Below are 24,865 nucleotides of genomic sequence, written 5' to 3' on the forward strand. Positions count from 1 at the left end.
AGTGGATGTCCATCATACATGTATGTATGTTTATGTATGTTTGTGTGTATATACACATATAGGCATGGCTGTGTGGTAAGAAACTTGCTTCCCAACCACATGGTTCTGGGTTCAGTCTCACTGAGTGACACCTTGGGCAAGTGTCTTCTACTATAACATCAGGCTGACCAAAGACTTGTAAGTGGATTTGGTAGATGGAAGCTGAAAGAAACCTCATCATTATCATTGTTTAATGCTCGTTTTCTAAGCTGGCATGAGTTGCACGGTTTGACTGAGGCATGGAGAGCAATAATATAATTAATATATAAATATATGCATATATACATACATATAAGTACATACCTACAATACATATATATGTATATATACATGCCTATATGGGTAAAGGACATAAAAAAAAACGTGGAACACAATGAGAAACGAAAAAAAAACAAAAACATAGAAACTAACTTATTTCAAACAACAAAAACAACAGAGTACAAGACATACAACACAAGGAATATTCTCCTTCTTCAGTTGTCCATGTTTCATCTACTCCACGTTTCAAAATTAAGGACAAGACACAACTTCATTGAATCAGTCCTTCCCGCAAAGCAAATTAAATAAAATTTGGGATTTTTGCAGAGGGTAAAAGTGGTAACAAGAACAGGAGAGTAAGAACAAAACAGTAAAAACAATAAAAAAAGTAACAAAACAGTAAAAACAAATGATGAGGGCTGTTAAGCTAAGACGATGGGAAAATTATTGTGAATGCTTAAGGAGACAGCTTACGAAGGAGTCAGGATAAGCTGACAGGTCTTTGTGAAGATTGCAGTTGAAAAAATGGCTTCCCTTCTGATCATGTGTCATTGACGAGAGAGTCGAGGAAGAGGAGGAGTAAGAGAGAGGTAATGGTGAAAGGGAGAGGAGAAGAATAGGGAAGGGTGGAAGAGAAAACCAGAAAGGATGAAGAACAAAAGAGGGAGAGAGATAGACAGAGAAGAAATAATAAAGGAGAAGAGTGCGCATCATAATCATTAAGATAAAACTTACTTGGAAAAGGATGCGTGGCGTTCAATCATATAATAATATAATTAATATATAAATATATGCATATATATATATGTACATGCCTACATATACATGTGTATATATATATTTTTTTTTTTTTTTTTGAAAGTCTATGAGAATTACTTAATACAATTTTTGAAGTGCAAAGGTGATTTTTTAAAATTATTTTTTAAAGAAATGTTATGAAATTTTTTATCAGGATGGTACTAACCTTTTTTGGGAAGAAGTTTTTTCTAGTGTGTGAACACTTTCGTTTAACCTTTTCAAACACACATGCTCTTAAAAAGGAAATTGTTATGATGTGTTCGTGTGTGTGTGCATGTAATTTATATTAGCAAGTTAGGAGCATTTTGTAAAAGAAGGGAAATACAACAGAACAAGTGAGAAAAGAGAAAAACAGATGTAATGTATGAATACTCACAACATTTCTCAGTGAATAAATGTAAATAAATCAATATTAAAAAGGTTCAAATTGGTTAAGAAGGAGTTGAAAATTAAATTAAATTTTGTGCAATATGCAATTACATATATTATTGATATGTAAATGTTATTGTCACAGTCATGTTCGATATCTCAGATGAAGCAAATTAAAATATGTGCACAGTTAAATAATTCAATATATTGGAAGTATCATGGTTTACCTTGTACAGATATTAGAATAAATATTTAAATGAGACACCATTTAATTATGTGTACATTCAGAGTATGTAGTTTCCTATATATTTAGATATCATTTCTACTAATATTTTAATAATTGCTTTCTTTAATACATCAAGCACTATCATGACATCAGCATTCGCATAGCAAAAAGATATAACATTTTATATATTGGAAGATTTCATTTGTCATAATATTTAACTACTTAAAAAGAAAGTAGAGCACTTTTAATATTATTTTATTCATATTTATTCTCCAAGAGACATTGTGAGTTTATATGTATTACACTTATTTTCAGTTATTCATCTTATTATGTTGTATTTCCTTTCTTTTATGAAAAACACATTATTCTACATTAGAATCAATTAGATGTGTACTATTATAAGACCTCTCTTCCTTTACTCTTGGTTGCTTATGTTACAGATGAACCTTTGGCATCACAGTCTTTATTTTCATATGGATATTTATTTTATGTCTGCACATATATCACAGTTATGTTTTAAGAAACATTCAAGTGTGTAAAGGTAAATTAACAGACATCAGAAATAGCTGAATAGAAATGTATAGCTTGGGCATTTTTTTCTACTGGAGATCTGAAAACACTTAAACTGCTTTAGGAGTCTCGGTCATGTTGTAAGTAATTAAATTACCCGCTTTTAGAATTTGTCCTTCTGGTCAGCATTCAGGTGGCAACTGCCCACCCTGGTGTTTTTGTATGTGTTTGAGGAATGAAGTAGGTGTAAGGTTGAGGGAGAGAGGGTGACAGACAAAGAGAGAAGAAGATTATGATGGGGGAGAGAGGTGGGGGACATTTGCGTACACATACATACAAACACACACACACGTACACATACACACATATACATGCACACATTGATAGGTTATCACACTTTGTAGACTGCAAGTTACTAAGAAAACTAAGAGTAGATGAATAAGGTGTGAAGGTCTTGTAACCTGTGTACTAATTTTGAGAAGGATTTTTTGTAGGGTACTACACGCAATAATTTAGTAGTTACAAAGGAAACTATATGAAGATGAATGTCTCATAAAGGCTGTACAAACTGCATTTTTGTTCATAGGTACAAAGATGCAGCATGTAATTTGAATGTTGACAATATTTTCAGTAATGAATTTCACATGATGGAAGGAGTTCATCAAAGTTCAGTGGGCAACCCTCTTCTATTTATTATAGTCCTACAGGCTGTCATGAGGGAATTTAAGGGTGGCTGCCCATGGGAGCTTTTATTTGCTGAAGATTCAGTTTGCATAGTTGGCTCTATATGAGAATTAGAGAGGAAATTCCAGGCATGGAAACTAAGCCTAGAAAATGGCCTTACTGCTAGTAATGAAGGTATTTTCCTTCAGATTGAAGAGCAGATTGTATGACACTTGTGTTAGAACAGCAATGTTGCATAGCAGTTTGATATAGGCTTTGACTGCAGAGGATTTGAGAGGACTGGGGGAAACAGTGAAGCTAGCACACTTTGTTTAATGTGCAATGTAAGTCTACAGGAAATGTAAAGTACAAATGCATTGAAAGAAAATATGGGTATAGGAGAAATCGATTTAGTTTGCAACATATGGACATGTGATGTATATGAATTAGAACAGCTGTATAAAGAAGTGCCACTCACTTAATGTGGATGGAGCTAGCAGAAGAGAGAGATCTTGGAAGATATGAAATGAAGTGGTGAAATCTGGTCTCAGAACCATGAATCTAACAGAGATGACTTGTGATATGATGTTCTTGAGAAAACCCTCCCACCTTGGAGAAAATGAGATTCTGGAAGCAGGATGTGTATAAATACATGCAACTGACCTTCATTTACCCAAATTTTCTCCTCAAGACAACCAACATATCTGTGACAGCGCAATTTTGCTGCTGTAATTAAATGTAAGCAGAACTGTATATTACAATTTTTCTCTGATGCCACGTGTCCTCTTACTACCTGGAATCATTTCATTACTATTCATCATTTATTCTTAATATTGCCTTCTCCACCCAAATTTTACATTAATCAGCCTCTTCAGACACCAGCACCATGTGTCTCCACATCCCCTATAATTTCCCAATCTACCCAACCACATCATCTCTCTTACCCTTTAACCCATTCTCTCTCTTTCTTCCTTTATCCACTGTATCACTATTATTACTATTCTGCAGCTATTCACCCACCTACCCTCTCCTTTCTGCCCTGTCAGTCATCTCTTTCCTTTCTCTCCCAACTTGATGATACATTAACCATCTCTCATACCCCATCAATACTACCCACTTTCTACAGTTGTTACTTATTCTTTCCCCTTCCCTATCTCCCCCCTGCGCTTGTTCTTCATTATATTCATCCTCTTACTTATTTCCTATCTCTAACTATCTCTCACTCTTCCATACACTCTTGCAATCTCTACCCACCTTCACTTTCTGTTCTCCTGTCCCCTCATATCTTGAGGGTCAATGCAGACACCGCATCACGCATCATGCCTATTTTACTTCCTTTCCAGATTTCTCCCTTCCTCTGATTCTATAGCATAAAGCTGCCTCCCTTCTACTGCAGCCCAACTCAGCCAAAGCAGACCTTAGTCTTGCAGGTTGCATGACGACCTCACTAATGCTGGTTCCACAAAAAAAATCATCCAGTATTGTGGTTGACCTTAGGAAGGGCATCAAGCTGTAGATACTATGCCAAAAACAGACATAGAAAGCACCTTATTAGCATTCATGTTCCATATGCTGCTGCTGCTGCTGCTCCTGATGATGATGATGATGATAACGACAATAAGGATAACAATGACATCGACGATGACAACGATGATCTTCAAAGCCGTTATTTAGCAAGTTTTTACATCAAATTTAATTCAATATTCCATACTCAGTATGGTACCTTCAGTAGACATAATTGCAGAAATATCAGGAACATTTTATTATTACATCAGAATTCTGATGTTGATGTGTGCGCTAATGACTTCAGATGCACCATACCTAACAAGAGTGAAAAACGTAATAAATTTTTGCCACCATCCTTTCTCTCTCTCTCTCATCTTCCACCCTCTCGTTACTTTTAGCTCAGCAGTTAACAGTGAATTTGAAATATCTTGATATGTGTTTAGATAAAAAAATCAATTTAATTCAACCTACACATGTATAGACATGTATGTGTAAACAGGGAAACATCAATGTGTGGTTAATAACATTGCTTTGCCATTACATGTTCCAGATTCGATCACATTACAGAGAAATATTCATTCAGGTGTCTTCTACTGTCCATATGGAGTGAATTTACTGGATGGAAACTACGTGGAAAGCCAGCATATATATATATGTATGTATATATATATTTCTACATATGTACATATATGTATATATACATATATATATATATATATACATATATATATATATACATACATATATATATATATATATATATATATATATATATATATATATATATATATATACTTATATATACACATTTATGTATACATACATATATATATATATATATATATACTTTATTTAAAGCAGCAGAAAATTCAACAAAAACGGCAACTCAGAGTAACAGGTTTTGTTGAATTTTCTGCTGCTTTAAATAAAGCATATTACTCTACCACTGGTATTTGAGTACTCTTTTTTCCACCTTGTTTCACATTTATGTGTTTACTCCGGTATATATATATATATATATATATATATATATATTATATATATATATATATATATATAATATATATATATATAATATATATATATATATCTATATATATATATATAATATATATATATATATATACATATATATATATCCTCCTCATCATCATCATCGTTGTTTTATGCCCACTTTCCATGCTGGCATGGGCTGGAAGGTTTGGCTGAGTACTGGTGAGCCAGAAGGCTGCACCAGGCTCAGTCTGATCTGTCAAAGTTTCTACAGCTGGATGGCCTTCCTAATGCCAGCCACTCCAAGGATGTAGTAGATGCTTTTTCGTGCCACTGGCATAAGGGCCAGTCAGACGATTCTGGCAACAACCATGCTCAAAAGGTGTTTTTTGTTTATCTGCTACCTGCATGGGAGCCAGTCAGGTGCCACTGACAATGACCATACTCGTATCTTGTTTTTCACATGCCACCGGCACATGTGCTGGTAAGGCAACGGTGGCAATGACCACACTTGAATGGTGCTTTTAACATGCCACCAGCATGGGAGCCAATCAGTTGCCCTGGCAATGATCATGCTTGGATGTGCTTTTAACATTCCACTGGCATGAGTGCCAATCAAGCCGTACTGTTATCAGCCATGTCAGTGATTTTGATTTGATTTCACTTGTCTCAATAGGTCTTCGCAAGCAAAGTTTATTCTCCAATGAATGAGGGGTACTCATAAGTGGGTGGTTATACATATATAATATATATATATCTATATATATATATATATATATATATATATACAAAGAGCAATAAAGATTCAAGTTAATTTAAATGAATTACTTGAATATGGTACCTAACTTAGATGCACCAAAAAAAACTATACTGATTTAACAATACAGTAATGTGGGGTGATTATAAGCGAGAAAGAAGCAACAAGAATGGATAGGTTTTTAGTACGATCGTTTCATACAAGGACAGGTTTTATTAAAAGTTGCAAAGATTACAGCATATAAACGAGTCCCGTACTCATCAGCTAAAATACATGTGAGATCTCTAGACATCCTAGTGTTTGAGGCTATACTCATGAAGTAATGTAGATAATTAACATAAACAGATTTCTAAAGTTCATTAAAGTTCTTTAAAGATGATGTACAGTCTTATCACAGAATTTTAAAAAAGTTTTGATAGCATCACAGAGAAGGTGACCTAATCCATATGAATTTCCATAGATATGATGAGGGATTATATACTCACAGAAGACAAATTTATCCATTGTTAATTACAACGAGGTGGGTCTCAATTCCTGCTTATTAGCATTACAGAGAGGGTGAATTAATCCTTTGTATAGATGCACAAATTCCAATGGTGTAGATGTAAATTTCCAGAGAAATGGAGATGAATTTCATATTCACAGGCGATAAATTTTTCAATGGTTGAACACAATGAGGTAGGTATCAAAAATCAGAAATCTGTTTATGTTAATTATCTACATTACTTCATGAGTATAGCCTCAAACACTAGGATGTCTAGAGATCTCACATGTATTTTAGCTGATGAGTACGGGACTCGTTTATATGCTGTAATCTTTGCAACTTTTAATAAAACCTGTCCTTGTATGAAACGATTGTACTAAAAACCTATCCATTCTTGTTGCTTCTTTCTCGTATATATATATATATATAACGGGAAGCTTTATGAAAATAGACAAAAGACGAAGGCAGGTGGAAAACAAACAAACAATTGTATTAGTATGGCGCTCAGGAAATATAAATAAAACAAGTCTTTAACGTTTCGAGCCTACGCTCTTCAACAGAAAGATACACAGAGAGAAAAAAAACACAGAAAGAAGGAGAGAAAAAAATGCGTGCAGTAACTAACGAATCAACATGGCGATCTGATTTCGGCCAGAGGTCAAAGATCAAACATGAGACGCGAGAGCGAAATAAGGGGAGATAATAGGGTTGATAATAGGGTTGAATGACCAGCTATTAGATATATATATATATAAGGCGAGCTGGCAGAAACGTTAGCGCCCCGGGCAAAATGCTTAGCAGTATTTCGTCTGACATTACGTTCTGAGTTCAAATTCCGCCGAGGTAGACTTTGCCTTTCATCCTTTCGCGGTCGATAAATAAAGTACCAGTTTCGCACTGGGGTCGATGTAATCGACTTAATCCATTTGTCTGTCCTTGTTTGTCCCCTCTATATTTAGCCCCTTGTGGGTAGTTAAGAAATATATATAATATATATATATATATATTATATATATATATATTTATATATATATATATATTTATATATATATATATAAGGTTAGTAGAGTTAGAGTTCAAATAACTATCTGAGGGATAAAAATATCCATTTTACTAGCAGTATAATTACCTATGTTAACCTTGGGCATATATATGCAAGTATATTATGCTCTCAGGATACAGATAATGACAAAGATAAACATGAATTTATCAGGAATCAGATTTAAAGTAAACAGAAAATGAAGAAATATGGATCAACAACAATTGACTAAGATCGATACTTACTTTTTAATGTAAAGACTCTATCTCATCTAACAGCTGTTTCTGCTTCCAATGTCCCTTGGTGTTGCCATTGAAAATTCTGAGAATAATATCCTAATATTAGGATAAACTATTAATTAACACTATTAACATAATATTAAGATCTATTCTGATTACTTCTAAATGTTATGACACTGCCACTCACTCTTTTTCTAGACCTATTGGCATATCCCGTTATGATAAAGTTTTTATTTTACTTTTTTATTATTCATACACCTTGTTACCCTTAAAGAAAAATTAACCCACGAATTAATATTTATAGTGTAGTCATTTACTCAACGTCCTGGAGCGTCACATATGTAAAACGGTATGATTTAAATATATTAAGCCTTTCTTATCCTTCTCAAGGCTCTTCTTTTATTTTATTTTCTTGTATTTTATCTTATGTATTTTTCTTCGCTCTGATGAAGCTCCATGTTCCAGAAACAGCTGTTAGATGGGATAAAGTCTTTTTATTAAAAAGTAATATTCGATGTTAGTCAATTGTTGCTGATCAATATTTCTCCATATTCTATTTACTTTGTTTATATATATATATAGTCGAAATTTACAGAAAAACAAAAGACAAAGACAGGTGTATGAACAACAAGCAGGTGTATTAATTTGACACTCTGGAAAGTGAGAAAGTCTTTTTACATATGTATGATTATATATATACATATATGTGTACGTGTGGATGTGCATATATATATACATACATACAGACAGACAGACAGACAGACAGATAGATAGATAGATAGATAGATAGATGATAGATAGATAGATAGATAGATAGATAGATGATAGATAGATAGATAGATAGATAGGTTGATGAGAAATATACATATATGCATGTGCATATACATGTATGTGTGTGTGTGTGTTTGTGTTTTGTTGTCTTGATATTGATTGTAAATGTGTTACAAATTGTAAATGAGTGTCACTATCATGCAAGTAGTGTCATTCATTTTCAATATTTTATGAAAACATGTCTGGAAAAAAATCCCTTGTTTAGAAAGAGACAAGGGTTGGTAATTGGAAGAGCTTCCAGCCATAGAAAATCTGCTTCAATAAACTTTGTCTGACCCATGCAAGCATAAAAAAGTGGATGTTAAAATGATGATGTAATGACATGTGTATGTGCATGTGTGAGTGTGTTTGTGTGTGTGTTTGTGTGTGTGTGTGTGTGTGTTTGTGTGTGTGTGTGTGTGTCTGTGTGTCTGTGTGTGTGGTGTGTCTGTGCATATTTGTGTGTGTATAATATAACGATATAATATGCCCCACCTATGACAGTATGGAAGACGGATGTTAAACAATGATGATGATAATATAATATAATATATATATAAATTAAGCAGAAAATGGAGAAATCTTGATCAACAACATTTGACTGCTATCGATTATTGTTTTTTAATACAAAGACTTTATCCCATCTGACAGCTATTTCTGCTTCCAATGTCCCACAGTGATGCTAAAGAAAATTCTGAGAATAATATTCGTCATATTTTATAACAAATCTGATCTGGAACATGGAGCTTCATCAGGGGAAAGAAAAATACATAAAAGAAAAGAAACAAAAAGAGGAAGAGCCTCAAGAGGAAGAATGAAGGCTTAATATATTTGAATCATGCCATTTTGCAATGTAACACACACAAACACACATGCATATGTACATACATTCATTCATACATACCGAGTTAAGTCAAAAGTATTTCATATTTCTAGCTTTAATTAATAGTTCAAACAAATTACATAGGTAAACGTTTATTCATCAAAATTTATCCTATCATATTCTTCTGTCTGATGCAATTGTTCTGCCAAAAACCCATTAGTCTGTTGCCATTGTTCTGCCAAAAACCCATTTGTCTGGTTTGGAAGCAAAAGACTCCCAACACCCATTTTCAATCTCATTCATATTGTTGAACCTCTACCCATGCAGGAAATGAGCCACAGATGAGAAAAGGTTGTCATCTGATGGTGCAAACTCTGGACTGTAGGCACAGTGAGGCAGCACTTCCAGCCCCTCATGTTCCTGAAGTTTGCTCTTGGTCATATTGACAATGTCTGTTGAGGCATTGTCATGCTGTAGGAGTGTGCATCTTTGGTTCACCAATACCATATAGCAGGCTTTCAAAGCATCATATACTCAATGCAGTTGTTGAGCATCAGAGTTACTTTCCACAGCATGACCGTCCGGAACAAGCTCAAAGTGCAACACCCCTTCATAATTCCACCAAGCATACATCATGACCTTCTGTTCAAACTGCCCTTGTTTGACAACACGTTCTAAAGCCTGGCTGGTACAAAACCACTGATTTCTCTTTATAAGATTACTAAAATAGATTCATTTTTCATCCCCAGTTACAATTTGCTGTCAAAATTGAGCATCTCAAAGATTAACCAGCATTTCATGAGGACCTTCTTGACTGTCTGTTCACAAGTCTGAGCTTATAGAAGTGTTGAGAAATAGAGCTTTGTGAAGGATGAAGTTCTGCCAACAATGTACAGGCGCTTGCGCTTGGCTGTTGTTCAACCAATACAAGCGAGGCCACATCTTCACACAAAAGGTCTTTCTGATCTTAGTTTAACTTTGAGATTGGTGACACTATCCTTGAAACCTCTGAAGCAGTTTTGTGCTACACGTTCATTGACAGTTCTTTCCATTATCATCAATTTCTGTTTGTTGCTAACTTACACTCAATCCGTTTTTTCACAGGCAGCATAAAAAAGGCTCTAATTGCAAGTGTCTTAAAGTTCATTATCAAAGCTACAAAATGACAAATGATCGATTTATGTTTATATGTTATATATGAAAATAAAGAATAAACAATTCAGTGTTGATTGGACAAGTTGTATCAAATTAATGAAGTAACATCGAAATACAAGTTGCCAAAATCATCAGTGAAAAATCTATAAAAAAAGCTTTGATTCATCTCACTACATACATACATACATATATACATACATACATACATGCATGCATATACACATACATATATACATACATACATACATGCATACACACATGCATACACACATACACACATACGTACATACATACATACATACATACATACATACATACATACATACATACATGCATATACACATACATACATACAAACATGCATACATACATACATAAATACATGCATACACACATACATACATACATACATACATACATATGCATGCATATACACATACATACATACATACATACATACATACATATGTACGTACATACAAGGAGCCTTATATCTTTCTTGGAAAGCAGCTCCGTCCTCAGTGGAAGATTTATAATACGTACATACATGCATACATGCATACATACATACATACATATAGACATACATACATAATGGTGGTGGTGGTAGTGGTGGTGGTGGTGGTGGTGGTGGTGGTGGTGGTGGTGGTGATGTGTGAGAGAGAGAGAGAGAAAGATACCTGGCTATTGTGACTCTTACTGCAATAATATTAGATAAACGGCTTGCCGTAAGGCATTGCATTATGCTAATTAGTCTTTTACTCTAACTGAATACAAAGACATCTGCCTCCATACAATGGATAATAAAATCACAAAGCATTTCAGTTTTTTTATTTATTGTGTTCAGATTTATAGACAGAATAACTAAATTCCCTCTCTTATAGCAAATTGTTACATATTTCCTGAAGCAAAATATTCAATAATCTAATTTTAATGATGACATAATTGACATATATGAAATATCACTGAAATTAACAGTACAAATTTTCAGGTCAAGTATGGCTGTTTGGATTAAGCAATGCACTTTGCAACTTTGTATGTTTGGGTTTCAATCCTATTATATGCCAGTGGCATGATAAGCACCTTCCATGATGGTTCCAAGCTAATCTATGCCCAGTGAATGAGTTTGATAGTTGAAAACTTGGCCTCTATCTATCTATTAGTCTATGTATATGAATATATATATATATATATATATATATATATATATATATATATATTTTGTGTCTGCCTTCCAATTGCTGTTTTTACTGAGATCTCCCTTTTTAGTAGAAGAAATAGCTATAACTCTTTGACTGCTATTTCTAAATTCGGTATGTGGTAAGGCAATTCGTTGCTAAACCCTTTATTGCTTAGTATTACTTAAATTTTCCTCGAATGATGAGGCTTTTACATGCCGAAGACTACTTGGTGTAATTGATAATTATTCCAAATTAATTAATTTCACCCTTCATTATTACGGATAACCATATTTTATCTCAGTAGATGACCACAGCATCTTGTTTTGGCTACACGCGGGTGGGAAGGGGCTGGTGACACAATCTTTTCATTCACACATTGAATTTGGTGATACTAGTTGCGGATTCTAGCTCGCTCTGATACTGAGTTGAGTTGGTGCCTTCTAGTATCTCAAAATTCAATATATAATCATTTATGATTATAGTATTCTACGCTGAAGAGAAAAGAAGTTTTGGTAAGATAGAATTATTTAATATTTAATTCTTATGCTTTCCTAAAAACTTGATTTCGAAACGTACGTCCGTAGATAACTTAAAATTGTATGATAGATTGCCGTCAATTCATTCTCTCTTACCTGTTTGTGTCTGCCTTCCAATTGCTGTTTTTACTGAGATCTCCTTTTTTAGTAGAAGAAATAGCTATAACTCTTTGACTGCTATTTCTAAATTCGGTATGTGGTAAGGCAATTCGTTGCTAAACCCTTTATTGCTTAGTATTACTTAAATTTTCCTCGAATGAGGCTTTTACATGCCGAAGACTACTTGGTGTAATTGATAATTATTCCAAATTAATTAATTTCACCCTTCATTATTACGGATAACCATATTTTATCTCAGTAGATGACCACAGCATCTTGTTTTGGCTACACGCGGGTGGGAAGGGGCTGGTGACACAATCTTTTCATTCACACATTGAATTTGGTGATACTAGTTGCGGATTCTAGCTCGCTCTGATACTGAGTTGAGTTGGTGCCTTCTAGTATCTCAAAATTCAATATATAATCATTTATGATTATAGTATTCTACGCTGAAGAGAAAAGAAGTTTTGGTAAGATAGAATTATTTAATATTTAATTCTTATGCTTTCCTAAAAACTTGATTTCGAAACGTACGTCCGTAGATAACTCAAAATTGTATGATAGATTGCCGTCAATTCATTCTCTCTTACCTGTTTGTGTCTGCCTTCCAATTGCTGTTTTTACTGAGATCTCCCTTTTTAGTAGAAGAAATAGCTATAACTCTTTGACTGCTATTTCTAAATTCGGTATGTGGTAAGGCAATTCGTTGCTAAACCCTTTATTGCTTAGTATTACTTAAATTTTCCTCGAATGAGGCTTTTACATGCCGAAGACTACTTGGTGTAATTGATAATTATTCCAAATTAATTAATTTCACCCTTCATTATTACGGATAACCATATTTTATCTCAGTAGATGACCACAGCATCTTGTTTTGGCTACACGCGGGTGGGAAGGGGCTGGTGACACAATCTTTTCATTCACACATTGAATTTGGTGATACTAGTTGCGGATTCTAGCTCGCTCTGATACTGAGTTGAGTTGGTGCCTTCTAGTATCTCAAAATTCAATATATAATCATTTATGATTATAGTATTCTACGCTGAAGAGAAAAGAAGTTTTGTAAGATAGAATTATTTAATATTTAATTCTTATGCTTTCCTAAAAACTTGATTTCGAAACGTACGTCCGTAGATAACTTAAAATTGTATGATAGATTGCCGTCAATTCATTCTCTCTTACCTGTTTGTGTCTGCCTTCCAATTGCTGTTTTTACTGAGATCTCCCTTTTTAGTAGAAGAAATAGCTATAACTCTTTGACTGCTATTTCTAAATTCGGTATGTGGTAAGGCAATTCGTTGCTAAACCCTTTATTGCTTAGTATTACTTAAATTTTCCTCGAATGAGGCTTTTACATGCCGAAGACTACTTGGTGTAATTGATAATTATTCCAAATTAATTAATTTCACCCTTCATTATTACGGATAACCATATTTTATCTCAGTAGATGACCACAGCATCTTGTTTTGGCTACACGCGGGTGGGAAGGGGCTGGTGACACAATCTTTTCATTCACACATTGAATTTGGTGATACTAGTTGCGGATTCTAGCTCGCTCTGATACTGAGTTGAGTTGGTGCCTTCTAGTATCTCAAAATTCAATATATAATCATTTATGATTATAGTATTCTACGCTGAAGAGAAAAGAAGTTTTGGTAAGATAGAATTATTTAATATTTAATTCTTATGCTTTCCTAAAAACTTGATTTCGAAACGTACGTCCGTAGATAACTCAAAATTGTATGATAGATTGCCGTCAATTCATTCTCTCTTACCTGTTTGTGTCTGCCTTCCAATTGCTGTTTTTACTGAGATCTCCCTTTTTAGTAGAAGAAATAGCTATAACTCTTTGACTGCTATTTCTAAATTCGGTATGTGGTAAGGCAATTCGTTGCTAAACCCTTTATTGCTTAGTATTACTTAAATTTTCCTCGAATGAGGCTTTTACATGCCGAAGACTACTTGGTGTAATTGATAATTATTCCAAATTAATTAATTTCACCCTTCATTATTGCGGATAACCATATTTTATCTCAGTAGATGACCACATCATCTTGTTTTGGCTACACGCGGGTGGGAAGGGGCTGGTGACACAATCTTTTCATTCACACATTGAATTGGTGATACTAGTTGCGGATTCTAGCTCGCTCTGATACTGAGTTGAGTTGGTGCCTTCTAGTATCTCAAAATTCAATATATAATCATTTATGATTATAGTATTCTACGCTGAAGAGAAAAGAAGTTTTGGTAAGATAGAATTATTTAATATTTAATTCTTATGCTTTCCTAAAAACTTGATTTCGAAACGTACGTCCGTAGATAACTTAAAATTGTATGATAGATTGCCGTCAATTCATTCTCTCTTACCTGTTTGTGTCTGCCTTCCAATTGCTGTTTTTACTGAGATCTCCTTTTTTAGTAGAAGAAATAGCTATAACTCTTTGACTGCTATTTCTAAATTCGGTATGTGGTAAGGCAATTCGTTGCTAAACGCTTTATTGCTTAGTATATATATATATATATATATATATATATATACAGGGTGTGATCGGTAAATTGTCACCACTTTCTACTTTTAATTTTGCTCATGTAGATTATTTCTTTTTGACTTTGTCAACTACACAGTATAGCAGGGTCAGTTGGGCACTATCTGTGAGAAAAACACCACCATGATGCAACTCACTCTGCCAGAAATTTGTAAACGATATGCTGCACTGCTTGGCATTCACAATACAAAGATTTCAGAGTGTTTACATGTCAGTCTGAGGACAGTGCAATCTGAGGACATGTACCAAGAGTGATAAAAATTAAACATCCAGTCAACGTCATGGTGTTTGGAGTGGTCACAAGTGCTGGAGACATTATGCCTCCATTCATCTTCCCACACGGCCGAAGTTAGTGTTGCCCTGAGTCAAGAGGGTGGCTTCCAGAAGGCCCTATGTCTGGCAACAGGACTCTGTGCCATGACACACAAGCAGGAGAACCCAGTCATGGCTGTCAGACAATTTCTGCAACACACCACATCACCCTTAACATCAGGCCACCTAACTCTTCAGACTGCAAACCCCTTGATTAAAATGTGTGGAGAGACCAACAAAACTTCTTGCAGCATAAAAGGTGAACTGAAGGGAAGAATTATGGCAGCATTGACCAACTTAAACAAGGAGACCATCCAGAAGAGTTGTAGGAGATTCTGAAGTCGTCTGGATGTTGAAGTAGAAGCTAATGGCGATTTTATTGAATCGAAACGTAAAAGACTTTTTTCTATTCCTGAACGTTATACTAATACATTTGTTTGTTTTGCACATCACCTGTCTTTGTCTTTTGTTTTTTTCGTAAACTCTCCCTTGATATATATATATATATATATAGTGAGAATTTACAAAAAACCAGCAGATGAAGATGGGTGTGTAATCAACAAATAGATATATTAGTTTAACACTTGGGAAGTGAGAAAGTCTTTTATGTTTCGAGCCTATACTCTTCAACAAAAAGGAACACAGAAATAAGCAGGGAGAGAAAATAGAAAATATATATACACACACACACACACACAATGAGAGAAAATGCAAACCAAACTTAAAATAAGTGCTGGGTCAATTTGATCATCTAAAGGGAGAAGCTGATTACCTCAACCCCAGGGTACAACTACCACTTATTTCATTCACCCCCAAAAGAAGGAAAGGTAAAGTCAACCTAAAAGGAATTTGAATTTCAGAATGCAAAAGTGGATGAAATGCCACAAAATATTTTGTTCAGCATGATAACAATTCTGCAAGCTCATCACCTTACTCGAGAACTAAATATTACCAATTTTTTTCAGGCCCCAAGTGCATTGTTCTATTCTGAACAGCAAATTGACAAGTAATTTATACCTATCATCTAGGTTTATTGATGTATAAAGAAGATTTTAAAATAATGTTGCATTTTTCATGATAGTGATAACATATTAAATGTTCATAGAATTACACTGGCTATCATATTGATCAATGTCCCATTAAATTCAACAAAATTTTACTCATAATTGCTGATATGAATTGATCAGAAAATAAAACTGATATTGATATCAACGAAACACTGGTTTTGCTTTTATCTAGTCAGATATTCATACAATAAATAAATAAATACTTTCTTTGTAAAGTGTTGACACAATGTATGTCCCATAAAATTACATATGAAACATGGGTGTTTTTGGTTTTATGAAAATTTCAATTGCTGTGCTTCAATTTATTAAGCTTGTGAGTCTTTTTTTTTTTTTCCTGCAGATAAAGAGTTTGCTTGCCCATGAAAGTCTGTTCAAAACAAGAATTTTAAAAAGTTCATATTTAAAAAAAAATTCAGAATGAAATGTTTCTGGGGCTTTAAAGCATCAACTGATAAACAAACTGTCTTGTGACAACACGTCCATGAGTGCATCACTGAATAAAGTGGATAGTAAAACAGAGTACAAATTTATTTAAATATATTGTTATTATCAAAATCAAACTGATAGAAGAAACATAATCATGTAATTTCCCCTCTGCGGACTTTCCTGCAGGTGCAGCCTACACCAGTGAAGTTCAAAGATGACTTTCAAATTTCAATTTGTATTTTGTTTAAGACATGATAACCGTTATAGTTCATTTTATACAGCAATTATACTAAATCTGTCTAAACATTCGATTTGTTCATATAATATTATGAGCTGGCAGAAACGTTAGCATGCCAGGCAAAATGCATAGCCATATTTCGTCTGCCGTTACGTTCTGAGTTCAAATTCCGCTGAGGTTGACTTTGCCTTTCATCCTTTTGGGGTCGATAAATTAAGTACCAGTTATGCACTGGGGTCAATATAATCGACTTAATCAATTTTTCTGTCCTTGTTTGTCCCCTCTGTGTTTAACCCCTTGTGGGTAGTAAAGAAATAAAAAAATATTAATGAAAAATATCTGCATGAGATATTTTTCTGGAATTTCATCATAATTAGGAAGAAATATTCTACACAAGTATGTATTATGCAAGGATAAATACTGTACTTTTTTTTATATTACATGCATTCATGAACAGAATCTTGATCAAACTTTTGAGCAAAAAGAATAGGCATAGGTGTAGCTGTGTGGTAAGAAGTTTACTTCTCAACCACATGGTTCCAGGTTCAGTCTCACTGCATGGTATCTTGGACAAATGTCTTTGGTTTGCCTTAGGCAGACCAAAGCCTTGTGAGTAGGTTTGGTAGATGGAAACTGAAAAGAGACCACCATATATATATATATATATGTGTATATATATATGTACTATCTATGTATGTCCTCATTCGGTTTTATTTCAAGATTTCTTGCCAATACAGAAAGAAATTCTAACCTAGATCCAAGGCTCCTTCATTGGAATTTTAACATCAACAACAGTTATTTTGTTTGTTTGTATGTATGTATGTACGTACAGATTTTTATGTTTTATGTATGTATTCTCATGCATATAGTTGCATATCTAGATATGCTCATGTACATTTAAATGATAAACTTCTGGAAAGTTTTACAGATTTTTACAGTTCCAGTAATGGACTGGATCTGTAGTCTCAAATTAGCTTTCTCCTTGCTGGTTTTGAAAAGCCTAATTTCTCAAGATTGGTATTTAGGTAGTGTGTTACATATCCCAGGGCCCCAATAATTACAGGTATAAACCTGAACTTGTAATCTGGATAGAGTAACTGCAGATTTCTCAATAGTTCAGCTTAGGTATTCTCTTTTTCACTGAACTTCAGCTTTATCTTAACATCCGCTGGGCAGCTAATTCCCACAACTGTTCACAGTTTCGCTTCTCTATCCCAAATCCTTATATCAGGTCTGTTCTGCTTACATTTTATTGAGATCTTCACTGAAACATTCCACCAGTATTCCTCTTTATTATGAGCGGCTATGGCTTCTGCCATATTGTGGGTTCTTATTTCTTTGTCCTTGGGATCATGTATGCATATACGTGTGCATGTCTTTGTGCCAGTGTATCTCCTGCCCCGGCGTTTGATAACCAGTGTTAGTGTCTATGTCTCCATAACTAGGCAGTTCAGCAAAAGAGATTGATAGAATGCATACCATACTTTAAAAAGGAAAAGAAAATTGAGATTGATTCATTCAAATAAAGTTCTTCAGAGTGGTGCTCTAACATAACTGCAGTCTAATGAATAAAATAAGTAAAATGAAAAAAAAAAAATAGTCTGATAAGCTAGTTAATGATTACTTTTTCAAAGGTTCTCTCTAGCTTGCTTTTATCACACAAACCAAGATCATATGTAATAATTTGGGAATTTGATTTTCAAAATCAGTTAAATGTTTATTTAAAAACTGCAGAAACGTTTGTAATGAACAAATAAAAATTGTACACTGATAATTATAAATGCATCAGCAAAAACAACAAATGAGCTTATATTCTTTCTAATTTGTTGCTAAGGATTCTAAATTTAACAACCAGAAGCTCTTCAGCAAACCTAACACTTTTTTAAAAATAGGGATCAATTATTTATTTCTAAATCTTTGGAAGCTATGTTAATAGAATAGTTGAAATCACTGATTAAAATGCTTTAATCTTTTGCATAGCCACTATAAAATTGTCTTCAGCTGAGATTGCAAAAGCATTTAAGACCACCACTAACAACAACAACAACAATATATATATATATATATATATATATATATATATATATATTTTACTCTTGGAGTGGTTGGCATTAGGAAGGGCATCCAGTCATAGAAACCTTGCCAAATCAGATCGGAACCTGGAGCATCCCACTGGCTTATCAGTTTTTAGTCAACCCATGCCAGCATGGAAAGAGGACGTTAAATTATGATGATGATAGTTGATCAATATTTCATATAATTGTTGAGTCTATTCCACATACATATATATAATTGTGTGTGTGTGTGTGTGTGTGTGAGTGTGTGAGTGAGTGTGTGTGTGTGTGCACTCGCATGTGCAAATGTTTCTATCTGCATTCATACTTATAATAGATGACAGAATTTGTATGTTATGCAATACACATGCTAACACATATAGAATGTTAGCAGTAGAATAGCTGATTTGATGGTATATCTGCGTGGATACCTGGCTTTGAAGTCACATGCCAGTATTCTACTACATGTATTTTATGTGAAGACACTTAACTAGTTTTGGCTTCTCATCTGTTTAAAAGTATCATTATTCAGCCCAGATGATATAACACTGGCAACTGACAAATGATTGGTTAAGCATTTAGCAATGCAGTCTACATTATTTTTCTTCATTCACTGACAAATGAATAGTTTTAGTATTTCAAATGGTCAAATATCAGTAGGCAATATATTGATAGCCCTTATACATAAGTTACTGACAAAATACTTTTAGCTTTCATCCAGAAAGAAGGTGACTAATCATAAACACTATTTCAGCCGGAATCTTTAAATCTTAAAGTTATGATTATATTGGAGAATACATAGAATTTTCGTTAAATGTATATGATATGTAATGCATAAAACATGCTGAGACTGCACTCATATGCTATAAGATGAAGTACAATAGCTAGGAAGACAAGTTGTGTACTACTGATCACATACATGGCCATCTATTGAAACCTTACTTCAAACACTAGGTTGTCTCTCTTGACAAAGCAATTAACTCTGCTTACCTCTATATTGCTTGGCTGTCAATATATTTCATTTTAGCTTCATAGCTGAGTTATGGTTAGCAGCTGGTAGGTTAATAACATCCATCAGTAATCACAATTGTTCCATCTGCAATAGTCTTAGTCATTTTAACACTAGTTTGATAGCGATCACTCTGTTGTGGCAAAAAGACAAAAACTTTAATTTAAATTTAAATTTTTTCACTTAAAATGCTACCTTTCATATAATATATAGTCTGTTTAAATGTAAGTCTCTGAAAGAATCATCAACTTAATAACTTTGTTTTTAATGTTACAAAATGTAAATATTATATTAGAAAGCTTTTAAATTGAATAAATTATAAAAATTTAAGCGAAGGCTTAATAAACAATATTTTAATATTGTTTAGTTAAAAGTATTTATTTTGGAAATATTTTATTTCATATTCTTTAAATTTAGTATATACATTGTATGATATTTACATTTACTCTGATGACTTCTCTTTAAACAATATTTTTAGTTAAGATCCTGTCTTCATCATTATAATGTGTCTTACTGGTTGTGCAGTTAAATTCTCTTTGGTCAGCAAATATTCTCAGGTTTGTTGGCTGGCAGCAATATTCTGTACATGTTACCATCTTCCAACTCCATTGCTTTGCCTTGGAAGAGAGCAACAACGTTCTTAGTTAAGATTCTGCGAACAGTGGGGTTGGAGGATACAGCCCATACCTCTCTAAATTTAGTTCTTGATATTAATTTATGAACGTAACAAAATCAGGCCTTATAACAAATTGTACTTTTTTCAGATTGAACACTAAATCAGTGTTAGCTGAACCATTAACACTCTTCAAGCATCAACATGACTGAGTTTGCTGACTCTCACTAAATTATCAGTAGCACTGATAACCATAAATCAATTACTAGTGCAGTGATCGTTTTATGGTCTAAGTTTTGGAGAAGCATTACTGGAACTTCTATCTGTGTTTTGATTATGTGAATAGGGCTTATATCTAATAACTTCAAAAAATTTAGTGAGATAATGAATAACTTGGTTTTCTTCTGCTACTGAATCTACACCTCTTAGTGTAATCATATTTCAGGAATCTTATTCATAATTTCATCATTTTGTCCATGGTTCTCAATTGGAGTCCACATAACCCTTGGTGGAAGGATCCATTGAAGCATTTCTTGTTAAAATTTATGTGCAAAAAACTGGTTACACTTCTACAATACAAAAATATTTCAACAATTTTTTTAATACAATTCCTAATAATATTCAATTATAAAGATATAACAATTTTTTAAAACATCAAATGCTATGAAAGTCCACTCAAGTAAAATAAGTATCAAAGAATCCATTTATGTTTTAATAATGCTACTGTAACAAGGTAGCAAGCTGGCAAAAAATGGTTGAGAACCTCTGATTTAGTTAATTCACTTAGATGTTTTATGATATTCAAATAGGTCTCAAATATATCCATTCTTCATTTTAGTAATGCATTTCCAGATCATCATAATAAATGGAACCAAATCTTTCTTGGAATTTCACTGTTGGGAAGCATGGAATTATAATGATGTCTGGGAAAGATGTGTCAGTATTAACAATATCTGAAATCCTTCCTTCACCCACTTCCAACAAGCAGTTTGTTTAAATGCAGCAAACAATTGAGAATTATCATGTTTGCATGGATTTGAAAACTTTGCCTTGACTCCAAATGTATAAATCAATTACCAAAAATTTTGTATGCATGTATGTGTGCATGTCTATGTGCTAGTGTATCTCCTGCCCCGGCGTTTGATAACCAGTGTTAGTATCTATGTCTCCATAACTAGGCAGTTCAGCAAAAGAGATTGATAGAATGCGAACCATACTTTAAAAAGGAAAAGAGAATTGAGATTGATTCATTCAAATAAAGTTCTTCAGAGTGGTGCCCCAACATAACTGCAGTCTAATGAATAAAATAAGTAAAATGAGAAAAAAAATAGTCTGATAAGCTAGTTAATGATTACTTTTTCAAAGGTTCTCTCTAGCTTGCTTTTATCACACAAACCAAGATCATATGTAATAATTTGGGAATTTGTTTTTCAAAATCAGTTAAATGTTTATTTAAAAACTGCAGAAACGTTTGTAATGAACAAATAAAAATTGTACACAATTTTAAGCTTTATGGAGTGGAAAATTTGCCAAAAATCTCCATTGAGCACCCTATAGTTTTGCTCAAAGAAGTTGCTCTTTATTCATTACATCTTGGAAGTGTGCAATTCAAAGCTTTGAGATGTCAGAGACACATTGGGGCTTCATTATACACCAATGGCTTGGGCATTTTGCAGAAGGTGACCGATTGTATCATGAGGAGATATTACTGGTTGATTTAGATTGTACCAGAAAAAAAAACTTGAAATGAGAATAGGCAGTCCCGTTATGTTTTAATAATGTTACTGTAACAAGGTGGCAAGCTGGCAGAAACATTAACATGCCGGGCAAAATGCTTAGCAGTATTTTGTCTGTCATTATATTCTGAGTTCAAATTCTGCCGAGGTCGACTTTGCCTTTCATCCTTTTGGGGTCGAATAAATTAAGTACCAGTTGCATACTGAGGTCGATCTAATCGACTGGCATCCTCCCCAAAAATTATGGGCCTTGTGCTTAGAGAAGAAAAGAATAATGATACTGTAACATTTGGTGAAGCTGTATCAAGCACAGTTCAATCATTTTTGCAAACATAGGGAAGTAGGAAGTTCAGCAGGTAAGTTTTGCCTTTTACTCCTGGAGCATCAATAATTATTTGGTTACTTTCATAATTCCTGAGGGATTTTTTTTCTTTGACTCAAAAACAACCTTCTGTTCTTTATTGAGTATATTTATGCAATAATTGGAATCATTAACTGAAGAATCTATTTCACCTGGATTAAGAGGCACATTTTGTTGGTGGTGGTCTGCAGCTGACAAATCATAATAAATTGTTAAGTGGTTATCTGCACAAATGTCACAAATAGGCAAAACTAGTCTAGTTCAGTGATCTAATTGATGTGCATGGGCCCAGTTATCTCCCCTGCCAGTGTATATATATATATATATATATATAATATATATATATATATACATATATATACATATTACATGCTTCTTACAGAATTAAGAGTTTTTAACTCTTATTTCTTGTAATATAGGTGCTTCGGCACCCTTGCTCACAACTAGTGATGATAAAATTTTTCCTTTATGGTATTATATTGTTTCAAGCTGTTTATATTAATTTTTAATATATACATTAACATTTTGCTAAATCAGCCATAAATTTTTGTGGTAAAAATATATATATGTACTGACAGCTGGATTTAACAAAACCATCAAGCAGTTAATAGCTACTTTTCCAAAGGTTTTCTTTGACTTACTTATACCATGTAAACTAAGATCATATGTGATATGTTATGATTGTTTTTCAACACAATTTAAATAATTGTTTATTCATAAACTACAGATTTTTTTAAAATGAACTATGAGAAGTGGTTAAAAAGTTTGTGACCAAGATGCTCTGATGGAATACGACTATATGGGGTTTATTTTTCAACATAGTCTCCTTTGTGGTCCACACACTTCTTCCATCAGTGTTGCAGTGCTTGGATCCCATTCGGGAAGAAACTTTTATCCTATTCATCAAAAAAGTCATCAACATCAGACATGACATCATCACCACTGCAATACTGGTTCCCAGCCAAATTTTTTATGTTTTTTTTTTATGTTGGGGAACAAGTAATAGTTAGATAGGACCAAATCAGGAGAATGGGAAGAATGATCAGCTAGTTCAAAGCCACAGTAAGGCACAGTAGCCATTGAAACCAAGGACTTGTGTGCTGAAGTTTTGTCCTGAGGAAACAGACCCCTTTCGTCAGTTTTCTAGGGTGTTTGATCTTGCTAGCCTTTCATAAGTGACTCAGTGAGTTGGCATAGCACTCTTCATCGAGGGTGTAGCTCTTTTAAAAAGTAGACCATAGGTACAATGCCTTTTGCATTCCACAAAACTGAGGCTATCACCTTCTCTGCAGATGAAATGACCTTGACCTTCTTTGGAGCAGGTGAGGAAGGGTGTTTCCACTGCATGGATTGTCTCTATGACTCTAGCTCAAAGTGATGGAGCCAACACTCATCCTGAGTTAGGAAATGTTCAAGGAAACCAGCTGGATTTGCCTCAAACAATGTCAGATTTTCCCATGATGTGATCATCATGGTGTGCTTTTGAACAGATGTCAGATGTACCACCCACCAGGCAGAAATCTTCGTCTTCATCATGCCTGGTTCATTTTGAGCAATATTCTTAACTCTCTCAAGGGATATGTTAATATTCATCACCATGTGGGGATCACAATCAATGTTTTCCTTGGTGGTGACAGTTGCAGGACGTCCAGACCTTGGGTTGTCTTCAAGACTCTCCCTCCCCCTCCAAAATTCAGCTGCCCACTTTTGCATTGCTGATAAAGCTGGAGCAGCATCCCCTAATAAAGCAACCATTTCAACATGTAATTGGGGGCTAAACCTTTTTTCTAAATGTACTTGATAACACCACTATGTCAAACCAAACTGTGTCCATTATCTGGAGACATAGCTACTATTTACTTTTGAAGTTTTCTTTGAACAGTCAGATATAAGTTTACCTGGAAATAAGCAATGAAGCTATTAATAAGAAGAGTTGAATTTAATGCGTGCAAGATTTCACAGCTCTAGCATCACTCCTTCATAATCAACCTATGAACTTTTCAGCCCACCCTCATAAT

The 24,865-nt window shown here is 33.9% G+C and overlaps 1 long non-coding RNA gene across 1 annotated transcript; it reads right to left on the bottom strand.

The window, feature by feature from the left end:
- Window positions 1–1,188: 1,188 nt before the first annotated feature.
- LOC118761106 lies at window positions 1,189–19,383 on the bottom strand. Its single transcript, XR_004997157.1, has 3 exons — window positions 19,357–19,383; window positions 16,872–16,874; window positions 1,189–1,297 (listed from the first exon to the last, which is right to left on the bottom strand). It is a non-coding gene; the product is annotated as an uncharacterized LOC118761106 (long non-coding RNA).
- Window positions 19,384–24,865: the final 5,482 nt, after the last annotated feature.

Source organism: Octopus sinensis, linkage group LG2 (assembly GCF_006345805.1).
Source record: "Octopus sinensis linkage group LG2, ASM634580v1, whole genome shotgun sequence".
Lineage (NCBI taxonomy): Eukaryota > Metazoa > Mollusca > Cephalopoda > Octopoda > Octopodidae > Octopus > Octopus sinensis.